Below are 13074 nucleotides of genomic sequence, written 5' to 3' on the forward strand. Positions count from 1 at the left end.
TTTATTCAAATACTAGGTTAATTATAATGAATAAATATAATTTTTCCAGAATTTATCTTCTCTGTTTAGGTCTCTTAAAAATCCAAACTATTTTCCAAAGAGCCCCTCTTCTTCTAATTTCTGTGAGTAATCTATCCATACTTTTTAAGTGCAACCAAAGAAAATGGAAACTAGGTAACTTCATCTACCTCCAGTAAAATCAACACTAGTTAATCTGGTCCACACATTAAGTTACGAAGCTACAAATTTAGAGGAGAAAATAATCCTGAAAATTAGTCCAAAATCAATTAACACCCCATCTTCTACCCACCTCTCACAATCCAGCCTTGTTTCCTTCGCCCTGGGCCATGTTCCCTTCGCCCTGGGCCCACATGGCAGCCTCTTTGGCTTGCTCCACACCCTGTGCATCTCCTCCAACCGACCAGAGACAACCGAGACTGAGAGAGAGATCGGCGCCGGCTATGAACGACACGTGGCCACAACGTGTCGACGCCATCAAACACCTAGTCTAGCCTTCTCCTCCTCCCAGCTGCATCGCCACACCCCATTATCCATTCCTAAACTGAAGAAACCAAGAAGGAGAGCTCCATCTCCCTTTTCCATCTCAACCTCGCCGCCGGTCGTGAAGACGACGACCGCCTCCAGCGTCATTAAGCCGCCGTCGTTTCCTCTTCTCTTGCGTTCCATTATCACCTCTCCTCGCCGATTCCAGCCCTCTAAGTTTCATCCCATTTCATGCAGTGGTTTGGTGGGAACTCAAACCTCGACGATAATGCTCTGGAGCGCGCACTGGACGCCGCCATCGGGACATCGTCTTCGTTGCTGTCGAACCGGAGCAAGCCGAGCCGAGCCACCGCATCATCAACATCTCCTCGGTGTCCTCTCTTAAATCCCTCATGAACCCCAGCCAGTGGTGCATCGAGCTTGGAGATCGGCATCGTCTTCCCCAATTCCAGCCGTCAAGCTCCACCTTCGATTTCTCCCTCTCCGGTGAGTCACAGCTCAATTCCTCGGGCATGAAGCTTTCCAGAGACCTATTATACACCGTGTGTATGCATGCATGGTAGATCATCAGCCATATCAAGCCGGCGACGTCATTCCGAAGCTCCCCGCCGTCGCCGAGTCGTTCTGCTCGCGGTCACCGCTATCTGGACCCTGCCAAGTTTCATTGGACGCTCGGTAAGCATCCTAGGATCCCATAGCGGCACATGCATGTAGCTAAACATCTAGATCAATGCTCTAGCTCCACATGCACCATCACCCGAGAACCACCGCAGCTCGCGCCGCCGTCGCCATTAATTCCGGTGACTAATGCTTGCAATAATACCACCAAAAGCGTCGCCTTGAACCCCTTTACATTTTATCCTTACGTTGCACGCCGAGATCTGCCACCGTTTGTCGCCGGCGAGCTCGAGGACGAGCTCGGCCATGGCTAGCTCTGTATCAGCTCGAACCAAGGACCTCACTTGAGAAGAATCAAAACTCTAGGTAGTAGTTTGTAAAACCTACTTCACACACAGAACAGTCATGGGACCGCGGGTTGATTTTGCTGAAACACCAGGGGCCTTTCTGCATACTGGCTTGAGACTAACCTGTCGACCCAATCTATTTAAATTCTGAAAAAATCTAAATGAAATACCTAAAGCTTTATGTTTTCAACAGAAAAACATGTAAACTTGTAAAATCCATAACAAATTGAAAACAACTCATCTTAGAGTAATTCAAATTACTGCTAACTCATCTAATCAAGAACTTTAGTTTTATTGCATAAAAACTTGCACTCACAATACAATTTCTGTCTCTAAAATTCATCTACGTAAAATCACATATAAAACATACACAGGATTATAAAATGCATACAAAATTCATTTCAACTCATTTTAGAGCAAACTTAGTTTCTACAGATTCCCCAACATGTTCTCTAAAAAAAAGTAAAATAAAACGTATACACACTTTACATCAAATGCCTCTAAAACTATTATCTTTAAAATAACTAGTTCTGCATAAGCTGAACTTTAGAAGTTTATATAAAATTCATCTTAGATCCTTTTCGAGTAAACTCAAGTTCTGTAGAATCATAGAGTTGTGCACTTCAATGTTATAAAATAAAAAGACATACTTACAGTATAATAAGAACCCCTAAGCATTTATGTAAGGAATAAGCAACATGGAGCATACCTTAAATTGTAAAATTTGTAGAAAATTCATCTTTAGTCTAAATGAAGTGAACCAAATTTCTGTAGAACCAGCAAGTAATATACTTTAACCTAGTAGAGTGAATTATGGCACCCTCTGTACAGACCATAGCTCTAAACCTTAATTTGGTAGAATAGGTACTAAACACATAATAGTGGTTAAACAATACATATGAATAAGTGTATATATATATGCATGGTAGCTCCAAATAAATCCAAATAAAACTTGTTAGGACCAGTGGAGCCATAGTTCCATCCCCATCTACCAAAACTTAGATGAACTTATCTCATGCAACAATCTTTAGATTGATAAGTTAAGTAACTAACATAGAACATCCCTATTTATAAAATATGTAGTAAAATAATATAAACTCCGAAATTATGAACTAAGATTAGATTAGTTAACTAAAATACTCATTTTATACAACACTAGCAAGTTAAAGCAAGTTCTGGACCTAAGGGCGCCATCGTTTTGCAGTTGCTGCTGCTTTTCAGCAGTACTAGCCTAATGCTTATAAGCATCAGCAATTCCATTGTTTTGTTTATGGCTGATTACTGGATCTTCTATGAACTGATGCATTGCCTCTGCTTGCCTGCCTCTGTGTGCGTTGTGTGCTCGTCAGCACTGAGTCCAAATGCGTGGCCGTAGATAGATCCCGACATGTGTAGGGCCCACTACCAATAGCTGTTTGCATTTAGGCCGTAACAGCGAACCGATGCGCTTCTGCTGCAAAACAGCAACCGCAAAAGCGAACCGATGGCAGCCTAAATCTCCAAAGCCATGTACACATAGAGACTATATGCCTAGAACACGTTATAACTTGTAATTTGTGAACCACATAAAGAATACATAATAACTCTAAAAATTGTGAAACCAAATGTATTAGTCTTAGAAAACACACCTCTACACCTCTGTAAAGTCAAACTTAATAAACATCACTTTATAAAAATATTTTATAACACTACCTAAGTAAATACTATCCTATACCGAGCAAACTTCTATAATTCATAACTCTCAAATGAAATGAGATAAAATAGAAATTCTTTCACGTAAATTCATTTTAGACCAGTACCTATCCACTGTGCACAAATCATGCATTTTAGAGCATTTTAGATTTTTCGCATATTTCGGTGTTTAACTGCATAACATGTACTTTGTATAGATGATTGCTTAAACGGTGAAGAAGTGATTTAGGTGCTGACTTTTTCCGGTTACAAGGAAAGTCCCACCTCCCTCTCTTTGATCACTTTGAACCTATGTTTTGGAGGTTATTGAAAATGTTGGCAAATCTTGCATGTCGATTGTACACTAATAAATTAAAATTTTGTTAAACTTGTTAGGCAAGCTCCTATTATTTGAATTATCACCTTAACCCACATATATCCATATCCCTCATTCCTAACCTTAGGAACAATACGACTATACCACTTTATATATGAGTTTTGGTGACACTAGGTTACTATAATGCTTAGCCATGTTTAGAATGGTTTTCCTTGTCATTATGGGCTCATTACAAACATGAAAATTAATTTTTAAATAATCTGGAAAGAATTTTAATACTTGTGATTTTGATAAATAAAATGGTGGAAAACATGGATTTTAGGTTTGGGCCTCAAGTGGTGCACATATGGTGATTAGTTGTGTACCGATAGGGGGAGAGTGTGCCCAAACCAACCTAAGGACTTCACTCAATGTCTGTTCATTATGTTTACCATACATCCACATGTGTCTTTATGGGGGATCTTGGCCTATTAAGTTAAGCACTTGTCTAACCTTGCATTCGGGAGGCCGTTATAGTATAGGTAGGGGCCACGAGTGTACTGTGGGCTACCTAGAGGAACTACCCATGTGTGTGTTGAACCTTAGGACGAGTGTACTGTTCCTAAGTGTGATCGTAGGATGATAAATTCCCTACGTGTGTGATTTCCGTGAGGGGACGAGTGTACTGTTCCGCCTCACGTGTTCCGCCTCACGGCATGGGCGTCTAAGTGTGTCCAATACAACGATATTGTGCCACGTGGTGGGTTCCCATTGTGTCCGCTACCACGGCGTTAAGTTTAAAGCGTGTGCCCGCCACTTAACGGTTCTAGGTCATATAACGTGTATGGCCTAGGATGGAGAAACACGTATCGTGCTCATGCATGGTTAGACAATACTTAATGTAAAAGCCTCGTTGTGTCCGCTATCACGGCGTTAAGTTTAAAGCGTGGGCCTGCCATTAACAGTTCTAGGTCATATAACGTGTATGGCCTAGGATGGAGAAACACATATCGTGCTCATGCAAGGTTAGACAATACTTAATGTAAAAGCCTCGTTGTGACCTCTAGACCATACTCAATGTGTAGAGTATGGTGGTACCGACGGGTACCGGACAAACCAGAGCGATTCACATCATGTGGGTAAAGCTGTATAAAGTCTGCAGAGTTCTAAAACCTAATCGATTAGCCGTGCTCGCGGTCATGAGCGGCATGTCGATATGTGTTGAGTATAGACTTGTGTTTATTCTTCTAAATGCTGAAATTTAACTTCAAAATGTGATGAGATTTGAGAATGATCTCCTTGTTGCCATGGATGGCAATGAGTAGTATATTTATACATGATTAATGACTACTTTGATGCCCAATATGTCAAGTACTTGCTTGCTGAAATTTATTTGAAAGCAAATCTGATTTGGAAATGTTTTATGCAAATAAAACTTGCTTTATGCTAAAAAGAACCATATCATGCCTTCCTTGATTATATGCCTTGCAAGTAGAGTGTTAGGCTTGTCTTGGTGCTTACCAGTACATTATTTCTTATAATGTACTGACTCTTGCTATTGAATTAACCTTTTGTTTGCAGGTTTAGACTTAGTCTTTGAGTGATTGCGGTAATCGACTGCTTCTTATAGGACTTGAATTTAATGGGGTAAATGTCATAATATAACTAGTAATATGCCCGTACTAACGTTACGGGGATGTTTCATAAGACCACTGTGATATCACAGAAAAGGAAATTCCTGCTGAGAATGATACAACTTTACAGTGTAAATGAAATGATGCTAATTAATTAATTAATTATACTTGCATCTCACAGCATATTGATTTACGCACAAAACTTACTAACACATAAAACTCATTGCATGATCAACTTCACTTGAGCTATTAGAAGGGTTCTCTGAAAAACAAGAGCAGCACATGCAACATTAGTGGAGACTTAACATAATTTACAGGATCATTCACATGTAATTACAAGTGCAATAGACATGCTTTCTCCTTTTCTCACCTCTAGAAATATGAATATTGATTCCAAAGGACGGTATGCTAATAGTTCACTAATCCTACTCTCCCAAGTTACTCCAGGAATGTGGACTTTGAAGATCGTCTGATTTCCAAAGAACATCCTTTAAGGTGTTGGAGACGTTCTTGTAAAACTACATACATTAAAACCTACATGATTCAGTACAAGAAACAAGAAATTCAATCAAATGGTGAATATTAAATGATAAATTATAAATCAGTGAAACCCAATGTATCAGATTAGTGACTCAAATTTTCCAATGAAAGCCCATGAACATCAACTTCATGATCACCACATAAAATATCTACCTCAAGGAACTTCAAGTTGCATCCTCTCTTAATTTGGTTGATAATAATGCACAATAACAGTTAGATTGAAAAGCTTTTACACAAAGCAGATTGCAGTATACCATTTTTTTTCATATTGCCTCAGTAGCAACATTGGGATTTCCTTTTCTCCCTGTTTTTGTACCTTTTCTAGCTAATATTCAATGAACTAAATAGTTCAACATGCAGGAAATATCTATTTCAATTTACTATAAATTATGCCTAGAAGGCTAGAACCCACTATTTTTTTCAAGGGAAATATAAGCAAATAATGTGACAAGGGGAGCAGACCTTGCATTTTTTTTTCTGGACATCGAGTCCAACAATTAATCGGCAGGAAAATCCGACAGAGTAGAAAAAAAAAACTGAAGGCTAATAAAAATCTGAAGTTATATATGCACAATACAACTACAGTGGGCAGGTATAATAGTATTATGAATGGTGTATAAGAATATTTGTAAGAGAGAACTCTGACACCAGTAAGAGAAAAAAAAAAGAGAAGTGATCCAGTATGCATTTTCCGTTAACTGATCCGTTAACTCATATCAGGAAAGGCTTATATAAAGAGAATGCATTTTCCTAGAATTCGGTACTACACACATCAGTTACTATGAAACTACAATTAACACGTTGGCTTGCAAACTCAATAAAGCAAAATATGTGTTTTCACACTTTCAAATGCAGTGTATATGCTTCTCTTGATCGATCAGAATTAAACTAAACATTGCACAGATTTCACTTGGCAACTAACAGTGAAGTTTCTGGGATAAAATTTAGGGGGAAACTTACTGCCAGCATATGGGAATTTTCCTGTGTGAGCGAGCTGCCAGTTAGCGAGCCACAGCTTCTGGCCCATTCCTGCTCAAGTCTATGATCTTGCTGTATGCACCAAAACAAAGCAAAAATCGCATCAAACCAAGAGCACATAGCATCAAAAGCCCCAGCCACTCAAAGCCTCAATAGAAGGGATGAACTGATGCAAGGAATCAGGTGGTTTCAGGGACGTACTCCCTCCCCTCAAGGAGCCTCATAGGTTCCGAATTCTCCTGGAATTGGCACAAAATTTAGAAAAATATCACCTTTAGTTTAGTAGCCTTTAGAAAAATATCACCTTTAGTTTAGTAGCAATCTCAGAGATCGAGATTAACAGAGAGAGATGGGATGTTGCCTTGACCAGCTGCGCGATTCCCTTCTCGCCCGCATCCGCCGCACACACCGATCCATCATGGTCCACGGGTGTACCTCCTCATTACAGCCCCGCCCTTGGATATCGAGGTCACGCTGTTCGCGGCCATCCTCCCCGGTGCAGCAGCGGTAGCCACCTCCGCCTCCACCGCTGGCAGTGCCAGGATGGCGACCTGGTGGGGAGCAAAGACAGCGGCCTCCATGGTGGTTCGTCTCCATGGAGGAGGTGCAGTGGCATCCGTAACGCGAGGCGGAGATCGGGGATTCGCAGTACCGGTAGAAGGGTACGGTTTGGGGATTGTGAGCGGCGGCGCGGTGGCGATAGGCGAGCGGCAGGGGCCTACCGGCGGCTAGGTAGGGTTTGAAGATTTGAGAGGGGCAGGGGCAAGAATCGCGGCGGTGATAGGTAAGGGGAACGGGCATGAATCGCTGCGCACTTGCTGATGGAAGATGAAGCAGTGGTGCTGTGATGTTGCTGAAGAACCACTGCAGTCCGCGTCATGCTGGCGAGGCGCCTGTCGCTCCAGCCATCGCGCCACCTCGGTTTCACCGAAGATCCACCGCGCCACCGCTTCACCACCGTCGAGGGCTCATAGTAGTGGCGACAGGGGAGAGATGTGACGAAGACCATGGTGAGCCGGCGCCCTTGACCACGGAGGATTGAAGGTGGCGGTGGCAGGGGAGAGATGAGGGCGGTGATGGAGACCGCGGCGAGCGGCACGAGCTGACACGCCCTTGAAAACGGAGGATCGAAGGCCGCGGCAACACGCAGCGATTAGGGTAGAGGCGCGGTTAGGGGATGAGCAAGGTTGCGGGTTGCGACCTTGCGGGATGAGGACAGAGAGGAGACGTGGATCTGTGACTGGGAGAGCGAGAAAGAGAGAAAGGGGCGTGCCGCGTGCGCGATTCAAGGTGGTGGGAGCGATTCATAGAGGTGGGAGGTGGGATTGATCTCGATCATTTGATTTTACACTGGTCGATCTTAACCGTTGAGTGATGAATGTAAGAGTGTAGGAGTGAAAGATGAGTAAAATGATTTGGTGAATTATAGGGTAGATTAAGGACTAAATTATAATGAATCCCATTGTGAACTAATTGATCTAAGCATGGCTAATCACTCCTAGAGCAATCATCTAGTCAGTTATAACCCAAGTTATCAATGGCATAAGATATTCAACATGCTGAGTATGATAGGCATCCATCCCACATGACATTCTAAAACAATGCAATTTAATAGAAAGAAGGGGATTTTATAAAATAGGCTCCACATGATCAATGATGCATGTATGACCTGCCTTGCTCTTGAGCTGACTAAACCTCGGCGACCACTTCGAAATAAACTAGATCACCAGACCTGACAGAGTCTAAACGACAAACAAAGCACACAAGAAATACCAGCAATGAGGCTACTGAAACAGCAAAAGAAACCAATTTTAATGGATTCTATACATTTTAACGGATTCACTACAATTTGAATGGGTTAAAATGGAGCTCAGATTATTTAGTTACGAATTTTATAATATGAGTTGCGTTATTACTAATAACTGAAAAACCTTAATCATTTATTACATATTATTGCCGATAGATAAATAGATCAATGGAAATAAACCTCTGGTAAGCAAGCCTCATGAATTAACGACTCAACGACCCAATACTTCGTGACATGGGACCATCCAAACGGTCAACCGAACCGGCGAACGGAACCGACGGCTCAGACACGGTTTACGACAGAGACTCGGTACAGCAAGCGATAGGCCGGTAGGGGTTTAGGGATGCACCTATGGCTTTGCGACTCGGCTACTGAGCTACGGGCAGCGGCAAACCACGACAGCTAGGCGGTGACACAAGGCAGCGGTGACACGGCAGCTAGGCGGCGGCGGCACGGCTAGGCTACTAGGGTTTTGTCGGGGTTACACTTTTAGGGTTACAACAACGACACTAAAAAGAATTAACACCTAAACCGGGAGATTACGGATAGGTTCCTCACCAAACCGAGACAATCAGCGAGGAGGAGACGACGACTACAGTTCGGCGGCAACATGCCGAGACAGCGGTGATGCTAGATCAAAATCTAGGACGGAGATAAATTAGAATAGAGATAGATAATCGTGGTAGCCATGACACGGAGAGGGAAAACAGATTATCGGTGACGCTAGGGCGACGCCGGCGACGGCGGGAGGCGGCAGCTAGGGCTAGGACTAGGGCTAAAACAAAAATTGAATAGGAAAAATAATAGGGGGTGTTCTAACTTATACAGGAGTGGGGAAAAAAGAGGGAGGTGGGACTGGTGGGGAGGCAGCAGAGAGGGAGGGGAGAGGGGGCCTAGTCGGACATGGGGAGAGAGGAGGCATGCGCGCGGAAGGGGGAGAGGGGGAGTGGCGGCCGAGTGGGATGGGGAGGGGAGGAAAAATAGGAATAGGATTTGGAAAGGAACTTTCCCAAATTGAAAAAGAAATGCTGTGCCGTTTTAGGAAAAGAACGGAAACGGACTCACAAACGGAAACGGACTTGGCTCGTTATGCAAAACAAAACCACGGACGAAGAGGGCAGTGAATCGGGCACGATTCACGACCAAATGCGGGAGAGAAAGATTATTATTAATTCAAATCTTGACAATTCAATCTACCAACATTAACTCCGATGTTCTGAATATTCCGCTTTAAGTGCTGTTAATGATTTTAGAGCAAAGAGAATTCGAAAAAGAATTCTCCCTGACATTTCCGATTATTAAAATGTCTTGTTAATTTGGGCTTTCTCTTGGTTAACCAAAGTAATTTCTATAGACAATTTATTGGTGAATTAGAAACTACAGAGAAGGGGAAACTCTGGGTGTGACAGCATATTTGCTTTCATATTTATTACTAAGTCAAAAAGTCGGGCCAAATAAGATAACAAAACATACTTCTGATGAAGATCGTGCAAGTGTCTGGTATGATAGTGGATATGGAATGACATTACTCCTTCTGTATACACCTTCCTCTTTTTTTTCAAAAATTGAGAGGGTGTATGGCTAGGTTTTTTTCTTCTGTTTTTTCATCATGCCCCATACTTTGTATGAACAAGATTTTATTTTTCTCTCCTTTTTTTTCTTTTTTTCCTTTTGCATAGCCATACCTCTCTTTCATTTTGAATGATACTTTTGGAAAGAGAGCCATAAATAACATGGAGTATTTATTTTGTGGATGAAGTGGAAGAAAATGGATAAAATGGATAAAATGAATGCTAGCTTCTAGTATAGATGTTTAGCATATGTGCGTGTAAGTGTGTGTCTGATCATAAAGTATGAGAAGCATCTAACAAAGGTCACGGAAATTTGACTAAAGTTTAATGGAATTACAAGCAACCATAACATTAGGTTTTTGTAATTTAAATGAGTATATGTCTCTGGTAGGACTTCATATCAAATGAGGAACTTTCTAAAGTTATCATTTTGAGAAAAAAAACATCTGAAATTCTAGTCAAACTTAGAATAAGACCATAGTAACTATAGTTTACCAAATCAGATCTCATAACAACCTAGACTTAGATCATGCAATGTTCTATTAACAACTCCCAGGTTCCCAGATAATATTTGGCCTTCCGGCTTAAAACTTAAGAGAGTAGTACTTAACTATGAACCAATACATAGGAGATATAAAAGATAGCAAGTATTCATCATTTCAACATAGAAAATTTAGTAGTCTTACATAGCATATAAAAATCTAACCTATATATTTTTGACTTTTTATGTTTTACAAATTTTAATGTTCTTTTCAGGTTATAAATGCAATGTGAAAGGGAATGTCACGCCTAGAAATTCATGAACCAGAATTTCAAGAAGAATGTGTATTAAATCCCCTATCCAGGACAAGCCAGGGTACACAAACAACAAAGTCGAAACTCAGATCCACGTCTTACAAATAAATAATGTCTTAAATATGCAGCGGAAAGTGGAAGCATCATTTGGGGATTGCTCTACTTCATCGCCTCATCTTGACAAGTCTGAAATGATTATCTCCTCTGATCAAGAAGGTCTTATCTCATCATCCATCTCACCAACATACAACTACAAGCAAGGTAATGAAATGGTGAATAAGGTTGATGATTGTCCAACTCTCCCATTGTACTCCAACAACACCGATAATGAAATTGCTATATTTGATTGTGTTGTTGACTCATACAAACCATCTAGCGCTAAATGTGTGCATGAGGATGATATGGATGGATGCTCTACTTTCCATAGTACTTGTGGAACTAACCTTTTGAAGGAAGAAGTGAATGAACATAAATGGTTAAGTGAAGAATCCACATCATCAACTTGTTTATCTTCCATTGCCGAAGATCATGCATGCTTTATGGGCGATGATGATGACTTTGTGGTTGATCAATTGAACAAGAAGGATACAACAATGGTGATCATGCTCATGGGGGTTATTGAGAAGCAACATGAATGACTCATTAAGAAGAATGAAGAAATCAAGGGTCTATCTGATGAACACAAGAAACTCAATGGATCTCATTCTTCATTAATTATGAAGTACGAAAAATTGGAAAATGAATTTTCTTGTGCCACTAATTCAATTGCTTGTGTAGCATTTTTAGAGAAGGAAAATCAAGAGCTCAAATCTGAATTTGAGATCACTAGCAAGTATATGGATTTACAAGAAATGCATCATGAACTTTGCAGATTCTCATGACCATAGTAGAGATAGCTCATGAGGTGATAATTGCAACGGTAAAATCATATGGGCCTCATGCTCAGGTTGATCTTACTTGTGCTAACACTTGCTGCTCCGAAGCAAACATTTCCCTGAGCACTACATGTGACTTGGATTATGTAGGAAAAAAGGACAAGGACTTGTGGGCAATGCTTAACCTTCTCAAGATAACCGTGGGAACATGGTGAAGAAGCCTGAGAAGGGATCAACCGTAGCTTGCACCAAGTTCTATCAAGCAAATACTAAGTTCAACAACAAGAGTAAAGGGCAAATTCAAAGTAGTATCAAAACTCTCAGTACTTGCATCATGTGCAAGAAAGTGGGACACTATGCGTTGATATGTTCCAACAAGATTGATGACCAAGAGGAGAACAAGAAGAAGCAATATGAAGTGTTATGGATGCAATGTGAAGGATCATGAAGTTGCATCATGCCCCCATATGAAGGATGAAGACTTTATGTCATCAAGGAAGAAACTTAATATCAAGGCAACAAGTAAGATGAAAGATGCGGTGAAGAAAGCACCATGTAAAGACAAGAATCGACTTTGTTACAATTGCCGGTGAAAGGGACAAATTGGTAAAAAAATTGTCCCAATGGTAACATTCTTAACCCGAACTTTTTATTTGAATCTTAAATTGCTTAGGAAGGCAAAAAATGTCACTAGTATTACTTAAATGATTAGTTCACCACATGCTAGCACAAAGCTCACTTGGGTGCCGAAATCTCTTATGACTAACCTATATGGACCCAATTTTCTTGTGGACAAAAATGTGCTAAAATGAGAATATGTGTACATGGAGAGACATTGGAGGTATGGCTTATGCAAGCAAAGGTGGATCTCACCAAGTTCGGAGTTTAGAGCCAACCATTGCAAAATTCACGTCAAGAACCAATCTCATCTCGGTAACATGTATCTACATTGAATTATCTTGTATTTAATCTTGTATAGGTTGCATTGCATTCTCATAGCATTTAAGAATTTACCTTCCTTGCATATGTGAAATTCATCATTTATGCATTCTTGAGCATGATAAGTTGTGTCATATGAGTATTTAATACTCAATCATATTCATGCATATCACACCAATATATGTTCTCAAGTTGGTTAAGTGCTAGTTCGTAATTTCAAAACAAACCTTTTAGCCAAAAGTGAAAATTTTGAAAACTATAGAAAAAGCTTTTCTATGAGAAATCTAATTGGAAATGATCTCAACGTGTGTTTCAAATATCTCTCAATACTTTTATATTTCAAAGAAGAGCTAATTTTCAATGAAAAAGAATTTCAACAAAAAAAAATGTAGCTCTAAGTATCTTGTTTTAGCTAATTTTCAAAAGGAATTTGAAAATGGTTTCAAAATGAAAAAGATAGGGTTGGCTAATTCAAACAT

At 40.6% G+C, this 13074-nt stretch overlaps 1 long non-coding RNA gene across 2 annotated transcripts; it reads left to right on the plus strand.

Annotated features, from left to right (window-relative positions):
• The first annotated feature begins 508 nt into the window (after positions 1-508).
• LOC9266647 (uncharacterized) lies at positions 509-11130 on the plus strand. Of its 2 annotated transcripts, none has more exons than XR_003239489.2 (3): positions 509-990; positions 1068-1179; positions 10743-11130. It is a non-coding gene; the product is annotated as an uncharacterized lncRNA (long non-coding RNA). The 2 variants fall into 2 exon arrangements; XR_001540974.2 differs by lacking the exon at positions 10743-11130 and adding an exon at positions 5038-5255 and having other exon boundaries at positions 511-990.
• The last annotated feature ends 1944 nt before the right edge of the window (positions 11131-13074 follow it).

This window comes from Oryza sativa, chromosome 11, assembly GCF_034140825.1.
Source record: "Oryza sativa Japonica Group chromosome 11, ASM3414082v1".
NCBI classification, from domain to species: Eukaryota; Viridiplantae; Streptophyta; class Magnoliopsida; order Poales; family Poaceae; genus Oryza; species Oryza sativa.